Source organism: Schistocerca nitens, chromosome 4 (assembly GCF_023898315.1).
Source record: "Schistocerca nitens isolate TAMUIC-IGC-003100 chromosome 4, iqSchNite1.1, whole genome shotgun sequence".
In the NCBI taxonomy this organism is placed as follows: Eukaryota; Metazoa; Arthropoda; class Insecta; order Orthoptera; family Acrididae; genus Schistocerca; species Schistocerca nitens.
In genome coordinates this window covers 698,485,436-698,511,542 of record NC_064617.1, presented here as the reverse complement: position 1 = coordinate 698,511,542, position 26,107 = coordinate 698,485,436, and the positions used below count along the sequence as shown (strand labels likewise).

The window sequence follows — 26,107 nt, the reverse complement described above, 5'->3', positions numbered from 1 at the left end:
TTCAAATTGTATCGAGCGCATGGACGTGTAAGGGTATGGAGACAACCTCACGAATTCATGGAACCTGCATGTCAGCAGGGGACTGTTCAAGTTGCTGGAGGCTCTGTAATGGTGTGGGGCGTGTGATGTTGGAGTCATATGGGATGTCTATATACGACTCTGACCGGTGACACATACGGAAGCATCCTGTCTGATCACCTGCATCCATTCATGTCCATTGTGCATTCTGGCGGATTTGGGCAATTCCAGAATCACAGTGCGACAGGCCACACTTCCAAAATTGCTATAGAATGACCTCGAGGTACACTCTTCCGAGTTTAGGCACTTGCGCTGGCCACCAAACTCCATAGACATAAACATTATCGAGCCTATGTGGGACGGACGGAGTAGGTATTAAATTCCATGCAGAAGAAATAAAAACTTTGAGGTTCGCCGATAACATTGTAATTCTGTCAGAGACAGCAAAGGACCTGGAACAGCAGTTGAACAGAATGTACAATGTCTTGAAAGGAGGATATAAGATGAACATCAACAAAAGCAAAACGAGGATAATGGAATGTAGTCGAATTAAATCGGGTGATGCTGCCGGAATTAGATTAGGAAATGAGACACTTAAAGTAGAAAAGGAGTTCTGCTATTTGGGGAGCAAAGTAACTGATGATTATCGAAGTAGAGAGGATTTAAAATGTAGACTGGCAATAACAAGGAAAGCGTTTCTGAAGAAGAGAAATTTGTTAACATCGAGTTTAGATTTAAATGTCAGGACGCCGTTTCTGAAAGTATTTGTATGGAGTGTAGCCATGTATGGAAGTGAAACATGGACGATAAATAGTTTGGACAAGAAGGGAATAGAAGCTTTCGAAATGTGGTGCTACAGAAGAATGCTGAAGATTAAATGGGTAGATAACATAACTAATGAGAAGGTATTGAATAGAATTGGAGAGAAGAAAAAATTGTAGCACAACTTGACTAGAAGAAGGGATCGGTTGGTAGGGCATATTCTGAGCATCAAGGGATCACCAATTTATTATTGGAGAGCAGCGTGGAGGGTAAAAATCGTATAGGGAGACCAAGGGATGAGTACACTAAACAGCTTCAGAACGATGTAGGTTGCAGTAGGTACTGGGAGATGAAGAACCTTGCACAGGATAGAGTAGCATGGAGAGCTGCATCAAACCCGTCTCTGGACTGAAGACCACAACAACAACATGTGGGATGGCATCCAACGTGGTGTTCAGAAGAAATCTCCACCCCTTGTAGTCTTAATGATTTATGGACAGCTCAACTGGATTCAGGTGTTAATTCTATCCAACACTACTTCAGACGTTAGTCGAGTCCATGCCACGTTCTGTGGCTGCACTTCTGCGTGCTCGCGGGGCCTTACACGATATTAGCCAAGTGTACCAGTTTCTTTGACTCTTACGGAAACAACTCTTAGCTGTGGCTAATCTACACTTCCATCACTTCTCCCGCCAGTACCAGACCTTCACGATATGCAAAAAAGAATATTGAGAGTTAGTATCCCGTCGACATCCAAGCTAGAATTGGACGTCATTTGGCAAAAGAGTCGAATGTTATCTTTTCATGTGAATTATCCCAGCGTCCGTGATAAACGATTCACGAAACCTACGGAATACATTAATCTGGATGCCCATACGAGTAGTTGAGAGAAACATTGAAACTAATACTATCATTCAGATCTAAGACGTGTGCTCAGTTTGGTCTTATGATAAGAGTTTCTTCTGCAGATATATAATATTTGGGCTTCATTTCCATTTCATCTCACAGTTTCGAGTTGAAAAATTTCATTAAAGACTACTCACACGGTATGCTATCGCTCTAAAATGGGGCAGGTAGCAGGGAGCTGACAGCAGTAAGATGCTGGAAAATGAAAAGTGACACTTGCGTCAGAGCAGACATTTATTCGAAAATATCAGTTACGTTTAACTCCAAAAAAATTTCAGATATTCCACTTCGCTTTTTATTGCAGAACGCTATCTTGTGACACTAGAATAAATGACTCTTACAGGTCAAAGAATTTTTAAAAAAATTGGATATTGAGAATAGTAGCTAGTGAGTGATAATAATTACCAAAAAGATTTCTCTATTAGAAGAGTATTTAATCAAATGAACAACAGTTCATAAACGTTGAGACATCAGTAACATAATCACAGAAAGTACGTATAGTTGAAATGTAATTAGTTTTATTCTTTGCTGCCCTTGGTTTAATCTATACTAGAACAACAATATTAAAACAGAGAGAAATATATACATTAAACATACTATATACATATATACATATATATATACATATATATTATATTATATTATATTATTATATTATTATATTAGATTATATATATATATATATATATATATATATATATATATATATATTTATATATATATATATATTAAACATACTATATACATATATACATTAAACATACTACGAGAAGCAGCATTCAAGAAAACAGAGAAAAAATATACATTAGACTTCCTACGAGAAGCAGCATTCAAGAACGTTTAAGAATCGGGTCAAATCAATCAGTGATCCGTCATAACCAATGGCTATAAGAACAAGTGGGCGCAATACAATTAAAAAAAAGATGCGGCTCAAGTATTTGCACGAAAGAGTGTGCTCAAAATGCTGATCTTCAAAAATATCTTTCCAGTAATCGTAAACGGCAAGCAAATACCCGCTTCACACCAAAAACAATTAAAATGGCTTTTATTGGGCAAAAAATTACAGTAAAAGTGTTTTTCAATTTAAACAATATTTAAATAAAAAACAACAGATCAAAGAAGGTACCAATGACTTAGAACCCGAAAAACTAACTAGCTGATTGTTAACAAAACCACTTCACCTCGTCCAGCAAACGCACATATGCCCAACATAGACCAGTTCACTGCGCTCGGTAGAAAAAGACGAAAAAAAATGGTGCAACACTGGAAACTTGAGCTTTCCCGTGCACTGTACACATCTAACAAACAGTTGGTAAACACATACACGCTAAAAGGCAATGCTGCCATTGCACGTCGGTAAACGAACCCAATAACGCTACTGGTACACGGCCTTTGGAAGCGGGTATCGTGCGGTTAAAGGCGCTGCAGTCTGGAACCGCAAGACCGCTACGGTCGCAGGTTCGAATCCTGCCTCGGGCATGGATGTTTGTGATGTCCTTAGGTTAGTTAGGTTTAACTAGTTCTAAGTTCTAGGGGACTAATGACCTCAGCAGTTGAGTCCCATAGTGCTCAGAGCCATTTTTTGAAGCGGGTACGCTTAGCCACTGAGCGTAAAGCACGCCACAGGTCAAGCAAGATGCCCGCCAAACACAACCATATGCGTCTGCTGCTGCACTCTGTCCATGTACCCACTGACCGAACAGCAAAGGCCGTGTTGGAACTCGAAAGCCGTGTTTCTCAGACAAGTGAGCTTAGCAATCCACGCCCCGCTCACAAGACAGCGCAACACCGAGAAATGCTCTTACGTTTATAGCCCCGCGGAACCACCACTTTTAGCTACTCACAAGGGGAACTCCCCATCGCATTCCCGTCAGATTTAGTGGTAAGACGTCCCAGTGCTTAGCCCGTTAAAAACTGAACACAGATCAAGCATGAAAACAGGAAGAAGGTGTATTGAATTGTGAGAAAAAGCAAAATAGAAAAAGTGAACAGTCCACGGGCGAGCAGTGCAATGTAGGGCGGACTGCCAGAGCGACGGCGTTATGGTTAAGTGGACACAGTGTTGGACTGTGAGGCGGACGAGCCGTGTTCAGAACTGTCTCTGCCATTTATCTTAATTTTTTTTCGCAGCCTTATGAACTTTCTGTTCGGTCTTTGAAATGTTGTTTTCGTGTAGTCTTGGCAGTTGTCATCCTATAAATTGATTATAAATATGAGTTATGTGGTAAGAACACGTTACCGCCGCAATGAAAAACGTGACAAATAGCGAGAGCAGGTGAGATACCACATAGACGTCTCACAGAAATGAAAACAACAAGTAAACGGGTGTTTCAACAAAGGAATTCAAGAGTCAAAATTTCGAAAACGGAACACAACTTCTAAATCGTTAAAAACGTATGTTTTGACAGAGCACAGGGAAGCTGTGTGATTCTGAAACTGTTTCGTTCATTTGATGCAGCTTACGTAACAAACTATTATGTTTTCATCATTTCACTGGGAGTGATTACATTCACATTCATACGAACACCTGAGTCAGGCAAGGAGGCATATCTCACCCACTTGCCAGGCGTACAGATTAGGTCCGTCGTTAAGAGATTCCTATCATATGACACGCCGTGTGTGGCACACCAGACGTGTTTCACGGTGGAGGATTCGGTTGACTTGTCGCCTTGTCATCAAATGTCTGCGGTTACCATTCGATTGCCACTTCATGTCAGCTGCTAATAGAGAAGTTGTGCAGAATCAACTGTCATTATAGGTTCCTTCCTTACATCTTCCTGTTGCAAACGGGCGTTACGCCACGACACAGTCACAAATTTGAATACAGCGAACAGCGGAAAAAAAAAAAGAATTGGCGCGAGGAACGTTTATCACGGCTCGCCCACTTGGCAGTCAAGCACCGTAACCCACGACGCCGTTGCTCCTTAAGGCCGCCCTATGCTGCCCTTCTTTTGCTTGGACCGTTCACTGTTCCTATTTTGAATTTTTTTCATAGTTGGTAACACCTTCTTCGTGTTTTCATGTTTGATACGTGTTTACTTTTTGATGGGCTGTCCACTGGGCCCTCTTACCTCTAAGTCTGAGTGAGGAGCGATTGGGAGTTTCCCTTGTCAGGAATTTCCTTCTTCAGCTAGCAGCAAGACGGAACTGACCGAGAGCAGCACCGTGTTAAGTCAGCGCGGCCGGTCACGCGTGCACAGTCTCGCAAGACGTCAGAAATGACGTTGCTTAGCGACCGCCAAAGATGTAGCCTCGCGCTGTCGGCGAGGAATCGATAGTGAGCAAGACTCACGCCAAGGAATTTTGTTTTTACACCATCACGTTGCTCTATTCTACATTAGCAATTAAAATAGGTAACATATGTATTACTTTTATTCAGAAATTGGTAATGAGAAATGACGCTGAATTAACTAGATTAAAAAGGTCGAATTTTCTTTTTATTGGAGCTAGATTTAAAAAACAAAAAAAAACTGTTCAATGTTCGTAGTTGAAAAAATGTTGTACCCTGCTTAGTTGTCAAAGATAGGGTGTCTAGGAGCCTGCTTTCTCGGATCGCTAGACAACGATTCAAGCAAATCGTATTAATGAATTTTATTACAAAAGGAAACGATCACAATTCTTAACCTTGTGTTAAACATACGTGTCGCAAGCTAAGGGCGAGAGACAAAATCAAAAATTGTTGTAACTGCGACCGGGGTGGTCGCGGGGTTGAAATGACGGAAAGCGCGGCGGGACCCGCGGAGAGGCCCAAGAACAACACAATGGAAGAGGACGGACACGAGCAACGAAGGACAGAACGAACAACAAGATCGAACAACGGAGTCACGAGGGAACCTAACAAACACGTCCACTCGTACACAGAACAAGAAAGTAAGTAAGCTTTCTAATGTGAGGCGATGTGTCCACACACGTACGCGAGATTAGACTGGCCGGCTGAGCGAGAGGCAGGCGCTTTAAGTAGTCTATCGGGAGCGCCGCTATTGGCCGCTGGAACCACGTGTTCCACTGTGGCGCCCTCACACTAAAAGCGGGCCAGGAGGCGCGCGCCGCCACAGCTTACGGCGCGATGGTGTAGAGACCTCTAGGGGTCTTCGATGTCCATGACGTCTGTCGGAAAAATGTCCATCAGTATATACAGTTACTAAGTCGCTGGTCTTTAAGTGCCTAATCTTGATGCTGCTGTAGAGAAGGGCCTCGACCCGTCGGCGCGGCGCTTACGTCCTCTTTGCATAGAGGGCTATGCCGTCGCGTTGTCGTCCTGGAGAGGGGTCGGTCAGCGTGCAGTTGGCTGACGTCTTCCTCACGACCCTCTTTGCTCTCTCGTTTCAGACCGATCATAGTAAAAAGGTAAATTACAGCTTCCTTCGCTGCACTTTGTCTGAGGTTAATTATAATAATCTGACGTTACTTCTCTACGCAACAGTTTTCAGGTCCCTTGAAAATTGCCTGATGTGAAGGCAGAAACCGGTCTTGGACTTAATGTACTGGAGTGGATTTACGTTAGTTGATCATTCAGTTGCGGAATCAGCTTGCAAGATACCACATGTGGGAGGGAGAAAGAGGTGTGAATTTTATTCAGATTCTATAAATGAAATGCAAGGAGTGTTGTTCAACATATAAGTGGTTTTTTCAGTGAAACTGTATTAAACTTTAATGCAATAATTATTGAAATTTTATCAAATTCATTAAAAATTCACCAGCAAATTATTCAAATAATGATAAACAAAAATATTAAAAAAATTGGGTCGCCAGATACTGTAGAAAGTATAAAAAAAACGACAAATAGAATTGAATTGACAGCAAGAGCTCACAACAAGTGAATTATATAAAGTGCCTGCTCTGGTATTTGCCTTTTAACATGAGCATTGTATGACTTCATTCTAATTTAACATATAAATAAATGACACGAGATGGGTTTACCTGGTGTAATAAATGAGGAAGGAATAGTAATAATATAAAAAACAGCTGAACGTATGACTCCCTTAGCGAGCAAACGGTGAATACTGTCCTTGCGGCTTAATGAGCATCTAACACATCGCAAGGAAATAGAAGAAAGCGAAAGAAGAATGCGCAGCTAGGTAATCGGGCGTTTTCTGTATTACCATGTTCGTAGCGTGGTTGGCGTGGCGGTGGAGTCGGCTGATTGCGTGCGGCTGCAACAAGACTCTGCCGGTGACGTAGTTGATAGTGTCTGACATGTCCTACGCTGAAAATAGTGACCGAAACCTGCTACTGGAAGTTATCATTACTGGACGATGGTATGCGCCCATGTGCAAGTGCAAACCTACGTGAAACTGCATTAAACATAGCTCAAAACTGTTCTAATAGTACTACCGTCATCGGACATGTAGTAAATCAAAATGTGATCCTGAGTTAAGCTCTTGATAACGAGCACAGTGAGTGAAGCCCGCCTACTTGGATCTAACAAACTTTGCTCTCTACGCTGTTTGCGACGAATGCAAAGTGCATCGCCTAGTGACAAGCGATAAGAGAATCCTCTGCGACTTAAGAGTGAACTCCTGCCTCCTCAGATGCAATATTCTGAATCCCTAATACAAGTGCACTCCTCGCACCTGGAGAGAGAGAGCCACTCCCCTCCAGCGTCTTGTCCCCGCCCTTCCGCAAATTACATAGCTCGTACTATTTTTCAAAGCGAATATGAGATTCCTGCCAATGAAGAGGTCCATTTCAAAATTTCCTCCCTCCTTGCCATCGCATTCCACGAGGAAAAGAGAGCTATACACTGTGTGAGACAGAGTATACAAATAAACCAAGGCTTCTCCCTTTGAGTATTGCCGCTATGTTCCCAGGTGTTCTGCTCGCGGGAAACGGCCAAAATTCCCCGGGCCACTTGAGATTCTTGGACACCCAAGTCGTGTTGTTGCTATTCAACTCACGTCTCTGTCCGCGTTACCTATAATCGTGACAAAACTGTTTTTACGCTACGTTTATAGTTTCCACTGCCTCGGGCACACGTGCGAATGTCCACGGCTTCCCTTGGCAGTGTGTTGATGTATGCAGTGTCTTCGCCTGTCGCTAATCCTCTGGGGCCTGCCCTCTGTGAAGCACGCGGACATTGGCGCACGACCGCTGCTCGCCTATGGGCGCACTACCTGTGTCCACCTAGTCGCCGGGCTTCCCAGCTAGGAACGCATCAGAAGAATTCCTTTCATGCACAAAGTGTACCAAGTTTGCAAAGAGAAGAATCATAGCCCTTTACCGGTGATTAATGACACAATAATTCACCTCCGTCACATTTCATATATTACAATAAACTAATGACTGATTTTAAAAGCAATTATCTCCTTTAATTATAAACATGAAAAGCTCTGACGCTTTTCAAGCTACGTGAATAACTAGCAGTAATAATTTCTGATACCTAACCAATAAATTTTCTGCTTCATATGTATTAGATAACGCGAAACCAATGTGTTTGCAGAATACAAGTTACAGTAATATGAGTCCCATTAGTAGAATGCAGCAGCATCCATAGTAATGTCCCAAAATTAGTCCTGATTATTAAAGATAGAAACGCCTACATGGTATTAGCTACAGGAAGGTAGTTCAAATCGGAAAGGAATAGTACGGAAATCAAAAATTCTGACTGCAGTACATATAATAAATCTGTTGTAGAATTATGAAACAGGATATGCTCACACAGCATCACATTTTTGGAGAACGAAAATCTCATTTACAGTGGCTGAAATTTGAATTATCCCCTTGTTGTGCAGCAGCAAACTGTCAGGCCGTTTTTTGTTCGCTCCGTTCATTCGGAGACCCTTCTGGCGTTCGGCGTCCCGTTGCGTCTCTGCAGGGCTCCGGCACTGTGCGGCTCCCTGTTCCGTCACAGCAGGGTTCCGCCTAGTGGGCAGATTTATTGCCCACTTTACGAGGGCCCTCTGTTGGTTTCGCTGTCCTTTCCCTTCTCTCGACGCTTCTGCCTTGAAGGAATCGTGTCTTGCTAATTACGTCCTTTTCTTTCTTGATACTTCTCGTGTTGCAACTTGTGGGTCGTTGCATCTGGTCTTTGCTGGAGTTTTTACAATGGTCTAGTACCTACATTGTTTTACGCCTTTTTAAAAAGCTTTACAAATTTTGGCCCCCTTTTCATGTTACAATTCTATGATATTTCGAGTCTTAACTTCTACCAAAAATCCTCAAATTCGTTTTTTATTTTTGTGTAGTGTCGTGGTGTATAGCATTTTAGTATTTCATGTTGTTAGACTACCTACGCTTTATCCCTTCACCTTAATCTATGGTGCTATTCGTGTTATTTCTGTTTTTGTTTTTATTGAAACTACTTTCTTTATCCCACCTTCCTCTCCTTCCTCTCTCTTCATTCTTCTTTCTCCTGACGATCTTATCTGCAACATAATCTTGAAATATTGTGCTGATTATTTACCAGCAATAAAATTAATCTTCAAACTTCTTGATATAGCTCACATGTTGAAGGCTTAAGCTTTTGCCTGTTTTTGGGTTCATTAGTTCCACAGCATTATCATGAGCAATTCAGCTAATTATGACAGGTCCTTTGTATGCAGCGTAAAACTTATGTATTTTGTGTTTCTGTTTGCTGGAGAGATGGTGTGTTTTTACAAATACTTTCTGGCCTACTGAGAATGTTCTTTTAATTGCTGTTCTGTCTCCTCTTTCTTTTCTTTTAATGGCTGCCTTTCTGATGTTGGAGAGTGCTGTTGCTATGACTTGTTTGTGCTGTCTACATGGTACAATAGGAAATCTAACATTTTCTCTGGTTATGTTTGGGGGTTCAATATTTTTAAGTACAGTAACTGGAGGTAGTAGTGTAGTGCTATGTGGCATTTCATTTATTACTTCTTGAAAATCTTTAAGGTATATATCCCAAGTGTTGTGTCTTTTGCCTGCAAATAATCGGCATAAAGTGCCTATGTCCTTCATAGATTGTTCTGCTGGATTTACGCTAGGTTTGTACTTATATATGTAGATGGGTTTTATTTTGTGTTGTTTTAACGTGTTCTGCCATTGCACTGATTTGTATTGTGGGCCATTATCCGAAATTATTCGTTCCACTCGACCTACTTGTCTGAGAAAATCTTGTCTAAATGCTTTACTTATAGTAAGACCTGTTGCCCATTTTAATGGTGTCAAGGTAACATATTTAGAAGTAAGTTCCAAAACGACAAATATGAAAATATATCCATTTTTTGTGCGTGGGAGGGGCCCCATCAAATATGTTGCAGCTATTTGTTTTAATCTTTTAGGGATTATTGGAAACATAGGTGGTTTGGTTTGGAAAGTGACGTGTTTAGCCCTCATGCATTTTTTGCATTTGACTAATACTGTTCTAATTCGTCTTTCCATATTAGGAAAATGGCTTGTTTGTTTCATTTTTAAAAAGCATTTCTTTGGTCCAAAGTGGCCATTACTTAAATGTGTATACCATATGTACTTATTAATTAGTTCATCTGGGATATAAATTAACCATTCATTCGTTGCAACATTTCGTCTAAAAAATAAAACATTGTTTCTTACGAGACAGTGCTGTCGAATGTCTGGAAAATCCTTACTTCTCCACTTGTGTTTGATTCCTAGTATTTCGGGATCCTTGTCCTGTTCTTTGCCTATGTTTTCCAATAGCTGTCGTAATGTAGTTTTCGAAAGGTACTTGTTTCATATAGTACATTGTAAACTGGTCTTCTGCTGCTTCCAAACCTATGTTATTGGATGCACCCTGTGGACATCGTGATAAAGCATCTGCTAATACATTCACTGGTCCTGGTATGTGTGTAATAGTGAAGTCAAATTCTTGTAGTATTAACATCCATCTGGCTAACCTCCCATGAGTTAGTTTGGCGGATAACAGAAATTCTAATGCTTTGTGGTCAGTTTATACTTTTGTTTTTCTTCCGAATAGGAAGTATCGAAAACGTTGGAAGCCCCATGCAACGGCCAGTGCTTCCTGCTCCGTGACTGAATAGTTTTTCTCGCTTTTTGTGAGTACACGACTGGCAAATGCAATTGTTCTATATGATCTTAGCCCTGTCTGTTCGTATTCTTGGAATAAAACAACTCCTAAACCTGTTTTCGCGCTATCAGTGGCCATACAAATATTTTGTGTTAGATCAGGATGTGCTAAAATCGGTGCTGTTGTTAGTGCGTTTTTCACTTTTAAAAATTCTTCATTGGCTTGTTGATCCCATACCCATGGCGTGTTTTTTCCAGTCAATGCACATAGGCGTGGTGTTGCGAGAGAGTGGATCCAAATAAATTTTTTATAGAATCCGGTGAGACCTAGAAATCCTCTGAGAGTTTTCTTATTATATGGAGTACAGAATTCTTTGATTGCCGTTAGTTTTTCTGGGTCGGGCATTACCCCTTTCTCGGAAATTATGTGTCCTAGAAATTTGACCTCTCGCCTTTCAAATTTGGATTTTTTTTATATTTACTGTGACCCCATGCTCTTTCATGATCTGTAAAAACTGATTTAATGAGTCGTTGTGATGTTCCCAAGAGGGTTCTACGATAATCACATCATCAACATAACAAGTAATTTTTTTTAAATTTCAGGACTCAGTATAGTATTAAATCCCCTAATAAACGCTGCTGATGATATGTTTAATGGCAATCGCTTAAACTGGTAACATCTACCGAATACGATAAATGCTGTAAATTTTCTACATTCTGGGGCCAATTCTACTTGCCAGAAACTACTCCGTAAATCAATTGGTGAAAATATCTTAGCACCGTGGAAGTTTTGTATCAATTCCTCTAATTTTTCTGGGCGATCTGTCTCAGTGATTATGATTGTGTTGATCTGTCTGGAATCAAGCACTAACCTTATGCTCCCATATCGTTTTTGTACAATATGGAGCGGGCTGTTACATGTGGAGGTAGCTGGTTCAATAATATCGTCATCTAACATTTTAGATATCTCCTGGAATACTTTATTCCTGTAGCTTAATGGGATTGTATAGGGTGGCACTCTAAATGGTTTGTGCTGTTTTACTTCAAACTTGTACTGAAAGTGTTTAATACTGCCAGTCTTAGGTAAAAATACCTCTGCTTTATCTCGTAAAATACCAATTCTCTTTTACTGTGTTCCGAAATACCTTGAACTTCTTCCAATTTTTCGTCGATTTCTATATGGACTTCTAACATGTGTTGAGGCGATTCCCCCTTTTGTGCATACCATTCTAATTCTTCATCCTCTTTATCTCGCATCATTCTTAATTGTTTGTTTATGACTGGTATTTCTTCTAATTTTAGCTTTTGCTCAAAGAGAAGTGTGACATTCCCGAATGTTACGCTACCTTTCCCCATACCTATTATCGCTTGTCTCTCATTTAAAAAATCTGCACCTATAATCAAATCTACAGTTAGTTTAGGTATAATCACGAAGTTGGCTTCGATCTTTTGACCTTGGCACGAAAGAGTTAACCTTGTTTGTCTCGTAACTTCCGCATCATTGTTTCTAATAGGACCTCTTACTTTAATCTTACGTGTTTTCAGAACTGGCAATTCCTCATTGGCATTACACTGCATGAATAAATTTTCTGAGATCGCAGTCAGTTCACTTCCGCTATCAATTACAATATTGACTGGGATATGCTTTACCATGGCCTTCATAATTGTTTGAATTTGAAAGGCTTGGTCCTGTTCTTCTTCTTCTTGCGTCAACGAATCCTCCACTGAATCATACATGAGTCTTTTTCGGAATTTCCCTTGTGAATTCGAACTTTCTGTAGGATAAGCTTCGACTGCTACTTCTCTCTCTTTTATTTCCTCTTCTCTATTTCTTCCTTCATTTACGCTTTCTTCAACATCCTCTACTTTTTTCTCATCCTCGTCTATCTTCTCCTTCTTCGTCGCTACTTCCACATAATCGCATTTAAATGCTCTAATTATCGCTTCATAACTTCCCAGTAGGTACTGGGAGATGAAAAAGCTTGCACAGGATAGAGTACCATGGAGAGCTGCATCAAACCAGTCTCAGGACTGAAGACCACAACAACAACAACTTCCTTCATTATATACGTTGGGTTGTGTGCCCACTCGTAACTTATTTTTAACTTCTGTCGACTGCGCATTATCCTCATTGAATTCGCTTGCCCTAGTTTCCATCTCAAACAGCTCTGCAATAATCATTACTTCGTCCTTTCCTCCCACATTCGTTGTGCATGCCTCTGGTAATTCATCTTCCTCGTCAGTATTCTCCCAATTAATTTCGTCCCAACACGATATTGTTATTTTCTTGTCTTCGTTTTCATCTGGTCCCTGCGGATTTGTTTCTTCCTTCTTCTCTTCTCGTGATAAGATTTTTACTTCTCTGTTCAAGGTGCTGCAATTGTCCTGGGTCGGTGCGTCATTCTCTTTGGCATGGGCGCTTAGCTGTCAATTCGAACGTTTATCGGGGTATGGTGGTCTCACCTCCACCTCTTCTATCTGTATTCTCTTTTCTTGTTCAGCTTGTTGATAGTGGTTTCTTTGTTGATAATTTGTCGGTCTATTGGTTCTCCAATACCCGTACCGGTTGTCGTTATTCCCTCTGTAATAGTTGTTGCCGTTCCTGGGTGAATTATAGTTATTGCCATATTCTCTTCTAAATCCATAACCGGTTCTTTGTTGAAATCTATTGTCGTTTCTTGGTGCGAAGTTATCACATGGTTCGTAATTATTGTTTCTTCGTACTGTGTCTTGTGGATTCCACTGCTTTTTGCTTTCGTTTTCAGGTGCGCTTCGTCTTTTTCTTGCGTCATCTTCCGAAAATATGAACTCTAATTCCCTTAGAATACCTTTAAATGCTTCGACGTCATTGCCTCCGCGACCTACTAATGATTGCTGCTATTTCAATGGTAGCTTCATCGCGCATAATTTAATCAACTCTCCGTCACTGTACGGTACATCTAAGCATTGATTTTTATTTGCCATTAATACGAAAAATTTCACGGGACTCTTCTCTCCTGAATTTTCAAAATATGGGTTCTGTAATAATTCGTACTTCACTCTGTTCTGTGCTTCGCTGGACCAATATCGTGAGAGAAACTTCTCTCTGAAATCTTCGTACGATCGGCATGTCGCTGCAACATTCTGCATGGTTTCTGCGACTGTTCCTGTCATGTGTGCACATATAAAGTCTAATTTGTGTGCTAGCGTCCAGTGTTCTGGTAATCCTACTCGGAATTGATCAATAAAAGTTCGTGGATATAATGAGTTTCCTTCTCGAAAGTGTAGAAATTTTCTGACTGTGAGGAAATGATCGTTGTCGTACTTCGTCATAGTTCCATATGAAATTCGCGATTCTTCGCCATTTTTGTTTCTGATCATTTCTCCCGTCGTTCTTTCCGGTTGTGGTAGATCCATTGGATATTGTCCACTGTAACTTTCGCCTACCCTTGCGTAGTATCGTTGGAGTGGTACGCAATAATTTTCTTCCATCGGTTGTGAACGTGTAGCTGAATGCATTGCACTGTACCCTTCGCGACCTGGCTTTCCATTCTCACGTATGTTACTTTCCGCCTGTGATTGGAATCGCAAATGCATGATATCTTCAAAAAATGGTTCAAATGGCTCTGAGCACTATGGGACTTAACATCTACGGTCATCAGTCCCCTAGAACGTAGAACTACTTAAACCTAACTAACCTAAGGACATCACGCAACACCCATGACATCTTCGTTAATTGCTTGTTTTTCCGGTACTGTTACAGATTCGGATGTGGTTGCAGACTCTGTGCTTGTTCGATCCTGTTCACTACGCTCTTCAATGGTTTGCAACAACTCTGTTCGCAATTTCTGAAATTGTCGCTTCGTTTGCGCTTCTATTTTGACTATGCGGTTATCATATCTTTTCAGTGCTGCTTTTGTGATACGTTTGTGTAACACACTGTTTTCAACAATTTCACGCGCTGTACCTGCTGCTTGTCTAGTAATTACGTTTATCTGTTTCTCTAGTTTCTTGACTTCTCCCTGGGTGTTGTTACGTAATGTTTTGATCTCGTCCTGAATGTCATTACGCAATGTTTGTACGTCCGCTTGTACCTTGTCAATATCTGTTCTCAATTGATTGTGACCTGTTATTAAGTTTCCTATCACTTCTCGAGATTCTTTTGCCTCGTCTTCAATATGACTTAGGTGTAACTGAATTTTTTTTGTTTTGTTCTTAAATCTCACTCATTTGTCTCGTGGTTTCTGCATTCAGAATTTGAATTTGATTCGCTATGTCTTTATTTTGTCTTGTCATGGTTTCCGTCATTTGTTGTAATAATTCTGCCAGATTGGTGGGTGCTATTGCGTTTTCTTCCGACGTCCTACGATCTGTGTTTTCGCCCAAGTGTTGGTTTGCAACCGATTGCATTGAACTGTGCGGTGACACGTTTCTCCTCGAATTCCTTGTACTTTGTGGTGAGGGAGCTCTGATTACTTGTACTATGGGTTCTACGTATTCAAGACGCAAGTTAGAATCCTCATCGGCTGTCTCTCTACTTTCCTGCTCCTCTGTCGTATGCTGACTTACGTTTTCTGTGCCTTGACGTACATTATCCTCGTTATGGTGCGTTATATGTCCTGTTTCTCACGATACTGCATCGTCTGTTGTACTGTCCTCTATTCTCTGTCCATTTTCATGCTGGGTCTCTACCTCAATTCGGTCAAGGTCTCGATCTGGCATTGCTAATCTTTCCGAATCCCTTATTTTCTGTTTTAAAAGCAATTCACGCGCTCTACTTCGAGTCAACATGCGCTCATACGATCTCACGCGTTTCATAAACTTTTTGTTCACACGACTTGACAAACCATTCACTTACTTGATGAGTCAGAACCAACTTGTCAACGATATATCCGCCACCTGTGCGCTTGCATTGGAGAGAAAACTTAATTCTTACAATATTAAACTTCATAACTTAATTATGCTATTGCTTCTGCTAGAATTCTTACTTTCTATTGAATACTTTATTACTATCTATCGCTGCAGCTACTGATTTCGACTATGTATAACTTTAAGAAAAAATTTTTTTACTACGAAAATTTTCCAACAGGATATTTTTCTGACCTAGTTAGGCATGTGGTCACCCTTCAATCATGGTATTTTACCATCCTGGCAGGGTCGCCATTTTCAAACATTCTGAGTGGTGTCTGTTTGTTCTATATCATGTCTCCCTACCACTTGCGCGCAATGACGCTCTGAGCGTGTTTTGTAGGGAATTGGCTAGTTTGAACCTGGGACCTGTTGCTGGTAAGGAGACGCCAGACCACACATGACATGTAGAATTCAGAAGAGTTCGGTGAGACTAGCGATGATATAACCAAATACTTAATGATTTCAGCGTCAGCTCCACTGCACTCCCTGTAAAAGAATCTTAATACTAACTAAATATGGTGGAAGGGGTTCAAGGCTTTCCCATTTTTAGTTAGCTGGTAAAATAACTTTGAAAAAACAGTTAAGTTTACCACTGGAAATTTTATTCTACTCACAAAATATTTTTTATAAATTGCACTATTGATAAAAGGAAATGTTTTAATACCGTATGGTAAAAACCAACTGCGTTCAACAAAAATGTGAACGAATATTCCCTGAGTGGGTTTCCAATTTCTACAATGGATCGAAGGATGACCTATGCCATATCACATCTATAATCTAGGTTTAAATTAAGTTTCACAAGAGAGAAAACTATCAAAATGGTCTACAGTGACCCTAAATTATCTTTAATTATTTATCTAACTTGTCGTAAATTACAGTGGCTGATGTGGCTTCTCAGTAACTATATAACAGAAAAATCATCGGGTTTCAGATTTTTACTTCAAGTGGCAAATGCGAACACCATGAGCTTTAATTGACGATCGACACTAGTATTACCCAAAAAGGGGGTGTAACAGATGAGACTTCTGCAGTTCTGAGTGAAGCTTTATGCGCTGTTATGCAGCATTGCGTGTGTTCATTACCTTGTCGGTGTTCGTCAGGGGGCGGCAGACAGCACAGCTCTGCTCACCTCGCCGTTTCCGAAGCAACTCTGTTGTCCTAACTTCTCCTTACTACAATTTACCGAAGTTGGTTTAAGAAAAACTATCTGGCTGTGTTTTCATCTGACCAATCAGGGTCTCAATGTTAACCTTAAACTCCGCCTACAAAAATTCTGTCTATCCAATGAGAAACGTTATACTTTTCGTGGTGGGGCAACGTTTTTTAAAGTTTGCAGCGTAAGAGAGACGCGAAAAAGTCTCACGCTCAAACTTGCAGCTGGTGTTGTCCTTTAGTGTTATCGTAAGATCTATACTGTTCTTCTGGAGGGCTCTATCTTTTAACATCGGCTGTGGGGTGGTCCTAACGTAACAGAGACGCGAGAAAGTCTCACGCTAAAGCTTGCGGGTGGTGTAGCCCTTTTTGTGTTATCGTAAGATCTATACTGTTCTTCTGGAGGGCTCTAGCTTTTAACATTGCCTGGGGGGTGGTCTTGACATAACAGAGACGCGAAAAAGTCTCAGGCTAAAACTTGCGGGTGGTGTGGTCCTAGCGGTTAGCTGGCGACGTGGGTGTCCGTCCGTCCCTTATCGTAGGGCCTTCCAGCTTAACACGGTTCTGCTCTCGGCTTCTGTTCTCGTTTCTCCCCTCGGAACTGCGTCTGTCTCACGGTGGGAAGGTATGACATGCATTTAGGCATTCGAACATATTGCCTGGACCCTAAGCGACTGGAAAACCTTGGCCTAATCAGATGATTCAGTTAGTAAGGGATGATGGTAGGGTTTTAGTGTGGCGCAGACCCCTCAAAACCCTAGACCCATGTTTTCAACAAGGCAAAGTGCAAGCCGGTGATGGCTCCATAATGGTGTGGGCTGTGTTTACATGGAATGCACTGGGTCCTCTGGTCCAACTGAACCAGTCATTGAAGAGAAATGGTTACGGCTACTTGGAGACCACTTGCAGCCATCGATGGACATTTTTTTGCAAAAGAACAATGGAATTTTTATGGATGACAATGCACCTTATCACCGGGCCACAGTTGTTAACAATCTGTTTGAACAACACTCTGGGCAGTTAGAGCGAATGATTTGGCCACCCAGATCACCCAACATGTATCCCATCTAACAATTACGGAACATAATGGAATGGTCAGTTTGAGCACAAAATTCTGCACCGGCAACACTTTCGCAGTTATGGACGGCTATAGTGGCAGATGGCTCAATATATCTGTAAGAGTTTTCCAGCGACTTGTTGAGTCCATGCCACATCGAGTGGCCGCACTACGCCGAGAAAAAGGTCCGAGACGATACTACGAAGTATCAAACGACTTTTATCACCTCAGTGTAATGAAGACTGTAAGAGATACGTTTCAGAAATACTTACGTCTGTACATGAGATATTTTGCAAGGTATCAGTGATATGTCTGGGTCATTTATCCTGTTCACAAAAGAGAAATAACACTTTCAAAGACGGGCTGTGCGACCAGCGAGGTACTGGGTTCATAAGTCAGAGCTACAGAGATGCTGAACGTCAGTGCGACATTCCACAAAAATATAGGAAAAGATACCATACATGGTGAGAAGAGCTGTTGTTAAAATATCAGGAATCTGTATTCGTACATCGTAAGAAAGTATAGTCCTCCCAAGGTACTTGTTTACACATTACTGTTAACAGTAACAAAGAGCTATAAAGCAACAAGTTACCAGAATTTCATTCGCGAATTGTACAATAGAAAGACGTGTAGCGGCATAAATTGCGTGAAACCACACAGTATTTATTTACCTCACCGAAGCAGTTTCGAATGGAAAGGACTATCTGCGTGATGCTAATGAGCTGAATGTATTTATCCCTTGCCTTTGTAGAACCTCCAGCCCCCCTCCTCTCTCTACCTCTCTCTCATCATGAACTGTATATACCAAAAAAACTGTAAAATGTTCTCATTTTCTAAATATTTGAGGTGTCATGAGGATAATTACAATTACCGACAGAGTAACAGTGAATAAAAAAAAGGAATAAATAATATCAATAATACTGAGAAGTCGTATATAATATCACCAGAAAGAGGAAGACTAATGCCGGCTGCAGTGGCCGAGCGATTCTCCGGAACCGTGAGACCGCTACAGTCGCAGGTTCGAATCCTACTCCGGGCATAGATGTGTTTGACGTCCTTAGGTTGGTTTGAACTCAGCTGTTTCTCAACAGTTATGATTATTTCAACGTTCACCTCTGTCATTAGTCTTCCTAAAATGGTTTAAATAGCTTTGAGCGCTGTGGGACTTAACATCTAAGGTCATCAGTCCCCTAGAACTTAGAATTACTTAAACGTAACTAACCTAAGGACATCACACACATCCAAGCCTGAGGCAGGATTCGAACCTGCGACTGTAGCGGTCGCGCGGTTCCAGACTGAAGCGCCTAGAACCGCTCGGCCACACTGACCGTCGATACAAGCACATTTTCCACATCAATTTGACTGACTAATTAATTAAATCAATCAATTAATTAAATCCACCCGCTGCGAAACCCCCAGCCCTCCCCCTCCTCTGCACCTCCTGTAAATTGGCGGGGAAGAGACACCGTTGATCGGTCATTTCAAGGGAAATGGACTGAAGTGTATCTAACATTGTTTAAACAATTTAGACAATGTATGGAATATTATTTAAACAATTTATGGGATTCAATGCGGTGTACAGAATATAGTTTATTTATTTAGTTAAAAAATTTGATAGGAAATCGATAGCAGTGTATAGAATGTTGTCTAAACTACTTAGTGTGGAATATTGTTTATTTAAACAATTTGCACGATAGAAGGCGGTGTTTGGAATATACACACATCAAAAAAAGATTTGCATCACCTCAGTTCTGAGGGTTCCAGAACCTGTACAGAAAATTGGAATCAAGATCAACATAAAAATCATTTCCACTCATTTTTTTGCTCATGGTTCAAATGGCTCTAAGCACTATGTAACTTAACATCTGAGGTCATCAGCCCCTAGACTTAGAACTACTTAAACCTAACTAACCTCAGGACATCACACACATCCATGCCCGAGGCAATATTCGAACCTGCGACCGTAGCAGCAGCGCGATTCCGGACTGAAGCGCCCAGAACCGCTCGGACACTGCGGCTGGCTACTGCTCATGAAAACCACACATTGCATGTTGTACCACCATATAGCGAGGCCATCAGGCGCTGTGCTCCAGATTGCTGTACACACCAGTACCTCCAACACCCAGTAGCACGCCCTCTTGCATTGATGCATGCCTCTATTCGTCGTGGCTCACTATTCACAAGTTCATAAAAGCACTGTTAGTCCAGATTGTCCCACTCCTCAACGTTGATTTGACGTAGATCCCTCAGAGTGGTTGGTGGGTCACATTGTCTATAAACAACCCTTTTCAATCTATACCACGCATATTCGATAGGGTTCTAGTCTGGAAGACATGTTGGCCACATCATTCGAGTGATGTTATCCTGAAGGAAGTCATTCACCAGATGTGCATGATGGGAGCACGAATTGTCGTCCATGAAGACGAATGCCTTGCCAGTATGCTGCCGACATTGTTGCACTATCGGTCGGAGGATGACATTCACGTATCGTACAGCCATGACGGCGCCTTCCATGACCACCAGCGGCGTACGTCGGCCTCACATAAGGCCACCCCAAAACAGCAGGGTAACTCCACCTTGCTGCACTCGCTGCACAGTGTGTCTAAGGCGTTCAGCCTGGTCGGGTTGCCTCCAAACACGTTTCTGACGATTGTCTGGTTGAAGGCATATGCGACAATCATCGGTGAAGAGAACGTGATGCCACTGAGCGGCACATTCGGCATCTTGTTGGGCCCATCTGTACCGCACTGCATGGTGCTGTGGTTGAAAAGATGGACCTTGCCGTGGACGTCGGGAGTGAAATTGCGCATCATGCAGCCTATTGAGCACAGTTTGAGTCGTAACACGAAGTCCTTGGCTGCACGAAAAGCATTATTCAACATGGTGGCGTTGCTGTCAGGGTTCCTTCGAGCCATAATCCGTAGGTAGCGGTCATCCACTGCAGTAGTAGCCCTAGGGCAGGCTGGGCGAGGCATATCATCGACGGTTCCTATCTCTCTGTATCTCCTCCATGTCCGAACAACATTGCTTTGGTTCACTCCGAGGCGCATGGACACTCCCTTGTTGAGAGCCCTTCCTGGCACAAAGTAACAACGCGGACGCGATCGAACGTCGGTATTGACCGTCTAGGCATGGATGAATTGCAGACAACACATGCCATGTACCTCCTTCCTGGTGGAATAACTGGAACTGATTGGTTGTCGGACCCCCTCCGTCTATTAGGCGCTGCTCATGCATGGTTGTTTACATCTTTGGGCGGATTTAGTGACGTCTCTCAGCAGTCAAAGGGACTGTGTCTGTGGTACAATACCTACAGTCTACGTCTACCTTCAGGAGTTCTGGGAACCGGAGTGATGCAGAACTTTATTGGTGTGTGTATTTTGTTTACTTAGTTAAAAAATTTGTCGGGAAATTGACTGCAGTAAATGAAATACTGTTTATTTAAACGATTTACAGGATACAAGATGGTTATGGAATGTAGTTTATTTAAAGAATATGTCACAAAATCGATCGCAGTATGGAATATTTAAACAATTGCGGCGCTTTTTTTATTCTGATCGCGGTTGGAAAGGCTGAGTAGGCTTAATTTATATTTGCTGCCAGAATCAGGGATTTTAAGGTTCTTGTTATTTATTTTCCTCATTTTTCTAAGCATACTGGTGTCCAAGCATAGACTGTAAAATCGGAACAATTACATATCTAAAAGTTCATGACGTATTTAGAACTACAATGAAATGAATACCCGTAGCTGCATACGGGCGTTGATATACGTCAACAGGGACAGCTGAAAATGTGTGCCCCGACCGGACTCAATCCCAGGATCTCCTGTTTACATGGCAGACGCTCTTTCCATCTGAGCCACCGAGGACACAGAGGATAGTGCGACTGCAGGGCTAAAGGTTCAAATGGCTCTGAGCACTATGGGACTTAACTGCTGAGGTCATCAGTCCCCTAGAACTTAGAACTACTTAAACCCAACTAACCTAAGCACATCACATACATCTATGCCCGAGGCAGGATTCGAACCTGCGACCATAGCGGTCACGCGGTTCTAGACTGTAGCGCCTAGAACCGCTTGGCCAGCCCGGCCGGCCGACTGCAGGGACTTATCTCTAGCACGCCTCCCGTGAGACCCACATTCCCAACTCACTGTCCCGCACTATATTCTTAGTGCCCCTGCCCATTCTCGCAGCCCCCAAGGTCGAAACACGTGATCTTTCTCTGTTTCTCCTAGTGTAACATGCCACTGCCAGGCCTGAACGCGCCATCTATCGCGGTCCTTTAGAGCCGCCATCGAAAGACCTTTACCCGGTGAAAACCTGCGGAATACCGACGAGTGCGAGGTGCCTTCCAAAGCAAATTCATTACTGAGAATGGATTCCGCCGTGGGCTCTAAGCTGCTATCTGTGCTGGAGAGAAAGGCCCTCACGACAATGAATTGAATTACATAGTACACAATATACTGTTTATTTATAAAATTTAATTTTCAGGGGCTGGATCTCAGTTTTATTTTGTGGCAAAAGCTCCCATACAGCAACTACATGTCCTAATTACGTAGTTACAATGCGGCAGATTGAAGGAGTTGTCTTACTGGATAATTTTCCTGTGTGTGCTCACTTTGACATGCAGCGATCGACTTCGCTAGTTCACAGTGCTATCACGAGAGGAGGTTGAGGCATAGTGCCGTATAACGATCCTGCCTTGGAGGCTGTTAAGTGGGAAATACGTCTCAGAGCTGGAGAGTGACAGATGGTGACGCGAGACTGGACGCGCACGTAGTTTATGTATCAGCCGACAGAGGACAATATTGAATAGGGGGACTGTGATTTTAGTTTCAATTGTACCCAGTAGAGTGCACTAAAGTAATAGAATGTTTTTCATAAACTGTTCTAGTATTTTCATAAAGTGTTATTATTTCTTTTTGTGCATGTAAAATGTTATAAATGTGTTTTAGCAGTATGAATGATGCGTGATTGTGGTTTAAGGTTAACATGAAGATAATTGTTTAACGAGTTATGAAGTGGAATTTAGTGTGGGAACATTTCGAAGAAGTATGGATTTGTGGATTTTTGTAGAATAGTTTTGTAAAGTAAGTTTATGGTAAAGGGAAAGTTAATTCAGGTGTAAATAACAATATTAAATAACTTTATGCATAAACGAAACTTCAGCATATTAGATAATTACGTCGGTAAAAAGTGCAGTCGTTAGGTTTACTATTTTGCGATCGGTTATTGATGAAAAGCGCGGACTGACGCGGGAGAATGTTGTTTTGCTATTGGCTGTTGAGTAAACTGACCAATGGTAAAGCAATATTCTTCGCGCGCCTTTCTCTGCTGGTAGAGAATTAAGAGTATCCTAGAGAAGGGTCGAAGGCTAGCCATGAAAGAGATCGGACGTGTGCCGTAGTAGTTCCGATGGAAATGATAAGTTGCCGGATCTAGCAGTGTTTCATACATCAAAAGTGTTGGAATGTGACGGCATAATTATTCCGATGTGTGTGTAGAAATTTCGGAATTTTTAAGTGAATTTTGTGACGAGAAAAGACATGTATTCCGCGTGGCGTATTGAGCAGGACGGTGGCTAAAAACTGTGACTACATTTGGTACCGACAGACTTAATATTTGGCGAGCATTATCGATCTAAAACAATCAGTATTTTTGTAGCTATTACGTTTTCGGGAAATGCAACACCATAAACTTGTTAACGTGAGTGAAATGGATTATGAGTGACTGTGTTAAGACTAGCACGGGCTTGGCAGTGATACTTGTTCACCTAAGTTTCAGAATATATTAATTGAGGACAAAATTTCCAACCTTTCATTTCGTGTTTCTCCCGAAACGTAGATTAGTGACTTAAATTGCAGCCTGGTTCACGTCGAAGTAAAGTAGGTTTCGCTCGGCTTTCCTACTGATGATCTGCTGAAACAATGTTCACAGATAGGTGCAGGTCCGTCGTAAAGGGATGGAAAGAACCGCGCCGCCGCAGCGTTCCGCCCCCCCCCCCCACCTTTCTCCTCACCCCTCCCTCCCTACCCCTCCTAAAAAAACTGGTAAGAAAAACACTCACTCTGTGCTGGCGAAGAAGGATCTCACAACACGAAATTCAGATCAAAGTCCATAATATACATCGATAAACGTTCTTTATTGGATCACTTTGCAGGAGACGCGCAGACAACTTGACTGCACTCCAACCCTTGCTCCCCATGACATAATAACTGTAATCACAAGGGAATGGAATTAAGTGCGATATTTTAGCCCTCGTTTGGGTACGCCTGCTTGTGTCTCTATCGTCAGTCACGAAAGTCAAGATAGCCAAATATCCTAATTACAGACTATGTTACTAAATACTACTGACGACGGACCAGGTATCAGCCTCCTTTGACCTCGTGGCCCCCAAACAAATCATCAAGTGGCAGCATTCTGTACATTGCCAAATTCCAGATTCTCTTTCTCTCTCTGTCGATCGCCAGAAGCTACTCCATTCTTGTCTGTGTGAACCAATGTCTTCAAACATGAAGCTGGAAGTTTTCATCTCACCTCAGAATACTACATTCCTGTTGTCTAATGCTGGAGGCGAAGAGAAGCTGACTTAATTTCGATATCGAAATAGGGAGATTTAATCCATTTGCACTAAACTGTTAAATTAATTGTTTAAAAATTTTCCGGAGTCAAATAGATCGAAACATATTTTCAACGTTTGAGTATCACACGCACAAATAGATCGTAGCGCTAAATGCATCCGAGGTCTTACACACGCCCTCCTCCACCACAATAGTTCCACTAAACGCATCTGGTGAAAGAAAATTTCCTTACCCTCACACAAGCTAGCGATCGCGAGGCGCGCGCCGTGAGCCCACAGCAGGGTACCCCGCGTCTGCTCTGGCTCGGAGAGAAACACACCGAACGCATGCATGCACGCACGCATTATAACTATCGGAAACGATAAATTGATCAATTGGGAATTTGACGTCGCGATTGCATTTTTCAAAGTTCCATAGACTTCCCACATTCATTCTCTCCGGTACATGAGGAAGAAGGGACGAAGGTTCTACTGAGTGATAGAATAGCAGATACCACTGCAAGACAGAGTCCACTCTGATGTTTTCAAAAGCACTAAACACGACACACTTATACCATGATCCAGTCCGTAACAGTAATCTGTCAGGGCTAGATGTCGGAGACACCTGGAAACACTCGCACTCCTCTCCCATGCTCCACACCCAGCGCCCCTATCCCCATGTACGCTGCCAGCACTGTACTCGAATGCATCCAGGCATCTCCAACCACATATTCTACAGCTGCAGTGCATTTTCACTGTTGTCTGTATGTCTCTGTTGCAGAAGGCTCCAACGACCCAGAGTAGACCCGAGTTAGGTGCAGTCTGTGGATCGTCCACACGTTATATCTGGGGCGATGTTGGGATGCAGATCCACAATATGCCACGTCCGGGATAGTGTTGAAGGTGGATCCGTCATGCATAATATCCGGAACGATATTGGGATGCAGATCCACAGTATACTACATTCAGGATAGTATTTGAAGGTGAATGTACCGCGTGTTACATTTGGAAATGTGTTCTATGTTTGAAGTCGGTTCCACCAGCGGGAAGACCGACTCATGGGAGTCTTCCGCGACACAGACATACAGCATTCGAGTATATGCCGTAGTACGTCTCCCGACCAGAAAATAGTGCATTTGCGCTAGCTGTTAACAGCTGTACTACAGGCAATTTTAGATTAAGAAATTAGAAATGATGTCATGATCGCATGGGTAGAAGTGACATAAAATCGATAAAATGACAAAAATGATGCAAACACGTATAAATTGGGTGAAAGTGCGTCGAAATACGGGGAAATTGAGGTAGTACCTGCACGTCTTCTGCTTGGTGCAGAGCAATTCTTGTACATGCGAATGGGAATATGAAGAAACGTTGACATGGAAGCACCGGGAACCAGGGTAACAGTCATTTTTTTCGTCGAGGCAACATTTTACTGCATGTCTATTGAGTTAATAGTGATACACGCGAGTTGACTGCTTACTTTGATGCTTTCCTGGAAAAAAGAGAATCAGCTGCCTGTAAACTTACTTGCATCTGCGTTAAAGGATAATTGAAAATGGATGGAGTGATCAGATGAGATGGACTCGTAATGAGGTACGATTTAATGGTAGACTGATGATACATTCTAGAGAGAGAGGGAGATGTTGCTGTTCTGTTGGGATGAATCAGTTGTTGACATAACCTTCGTTCGACTCATATACAACTGCGTATTCTGTGTGTGACTTAGAGCACTTTTTGTGTATTTGCGATCGTTAACAGAAAACCTCTCAGTCATCAAAGTACTTCATCTCATGTGCATCGTGTTTCGACACATTCCTCTTG

General features: G+C 42.0%; 1 protein-coding gene across 1 annotated transcript in view; it reads right to left on the bottom strand.

Annotated features, from left to right (window-relative positions):
* The window catches only part of LOC126252814 (UDP-glycosyltransferase UGT5-like), an 81,452-nt gene that overhangs the window by 51,870 nt on the left and 3,475 nt on the right, over positions 1 to 26,107 (bottom strand). The gene's annotated exons all lie outside the window — the stretch shown is intronic.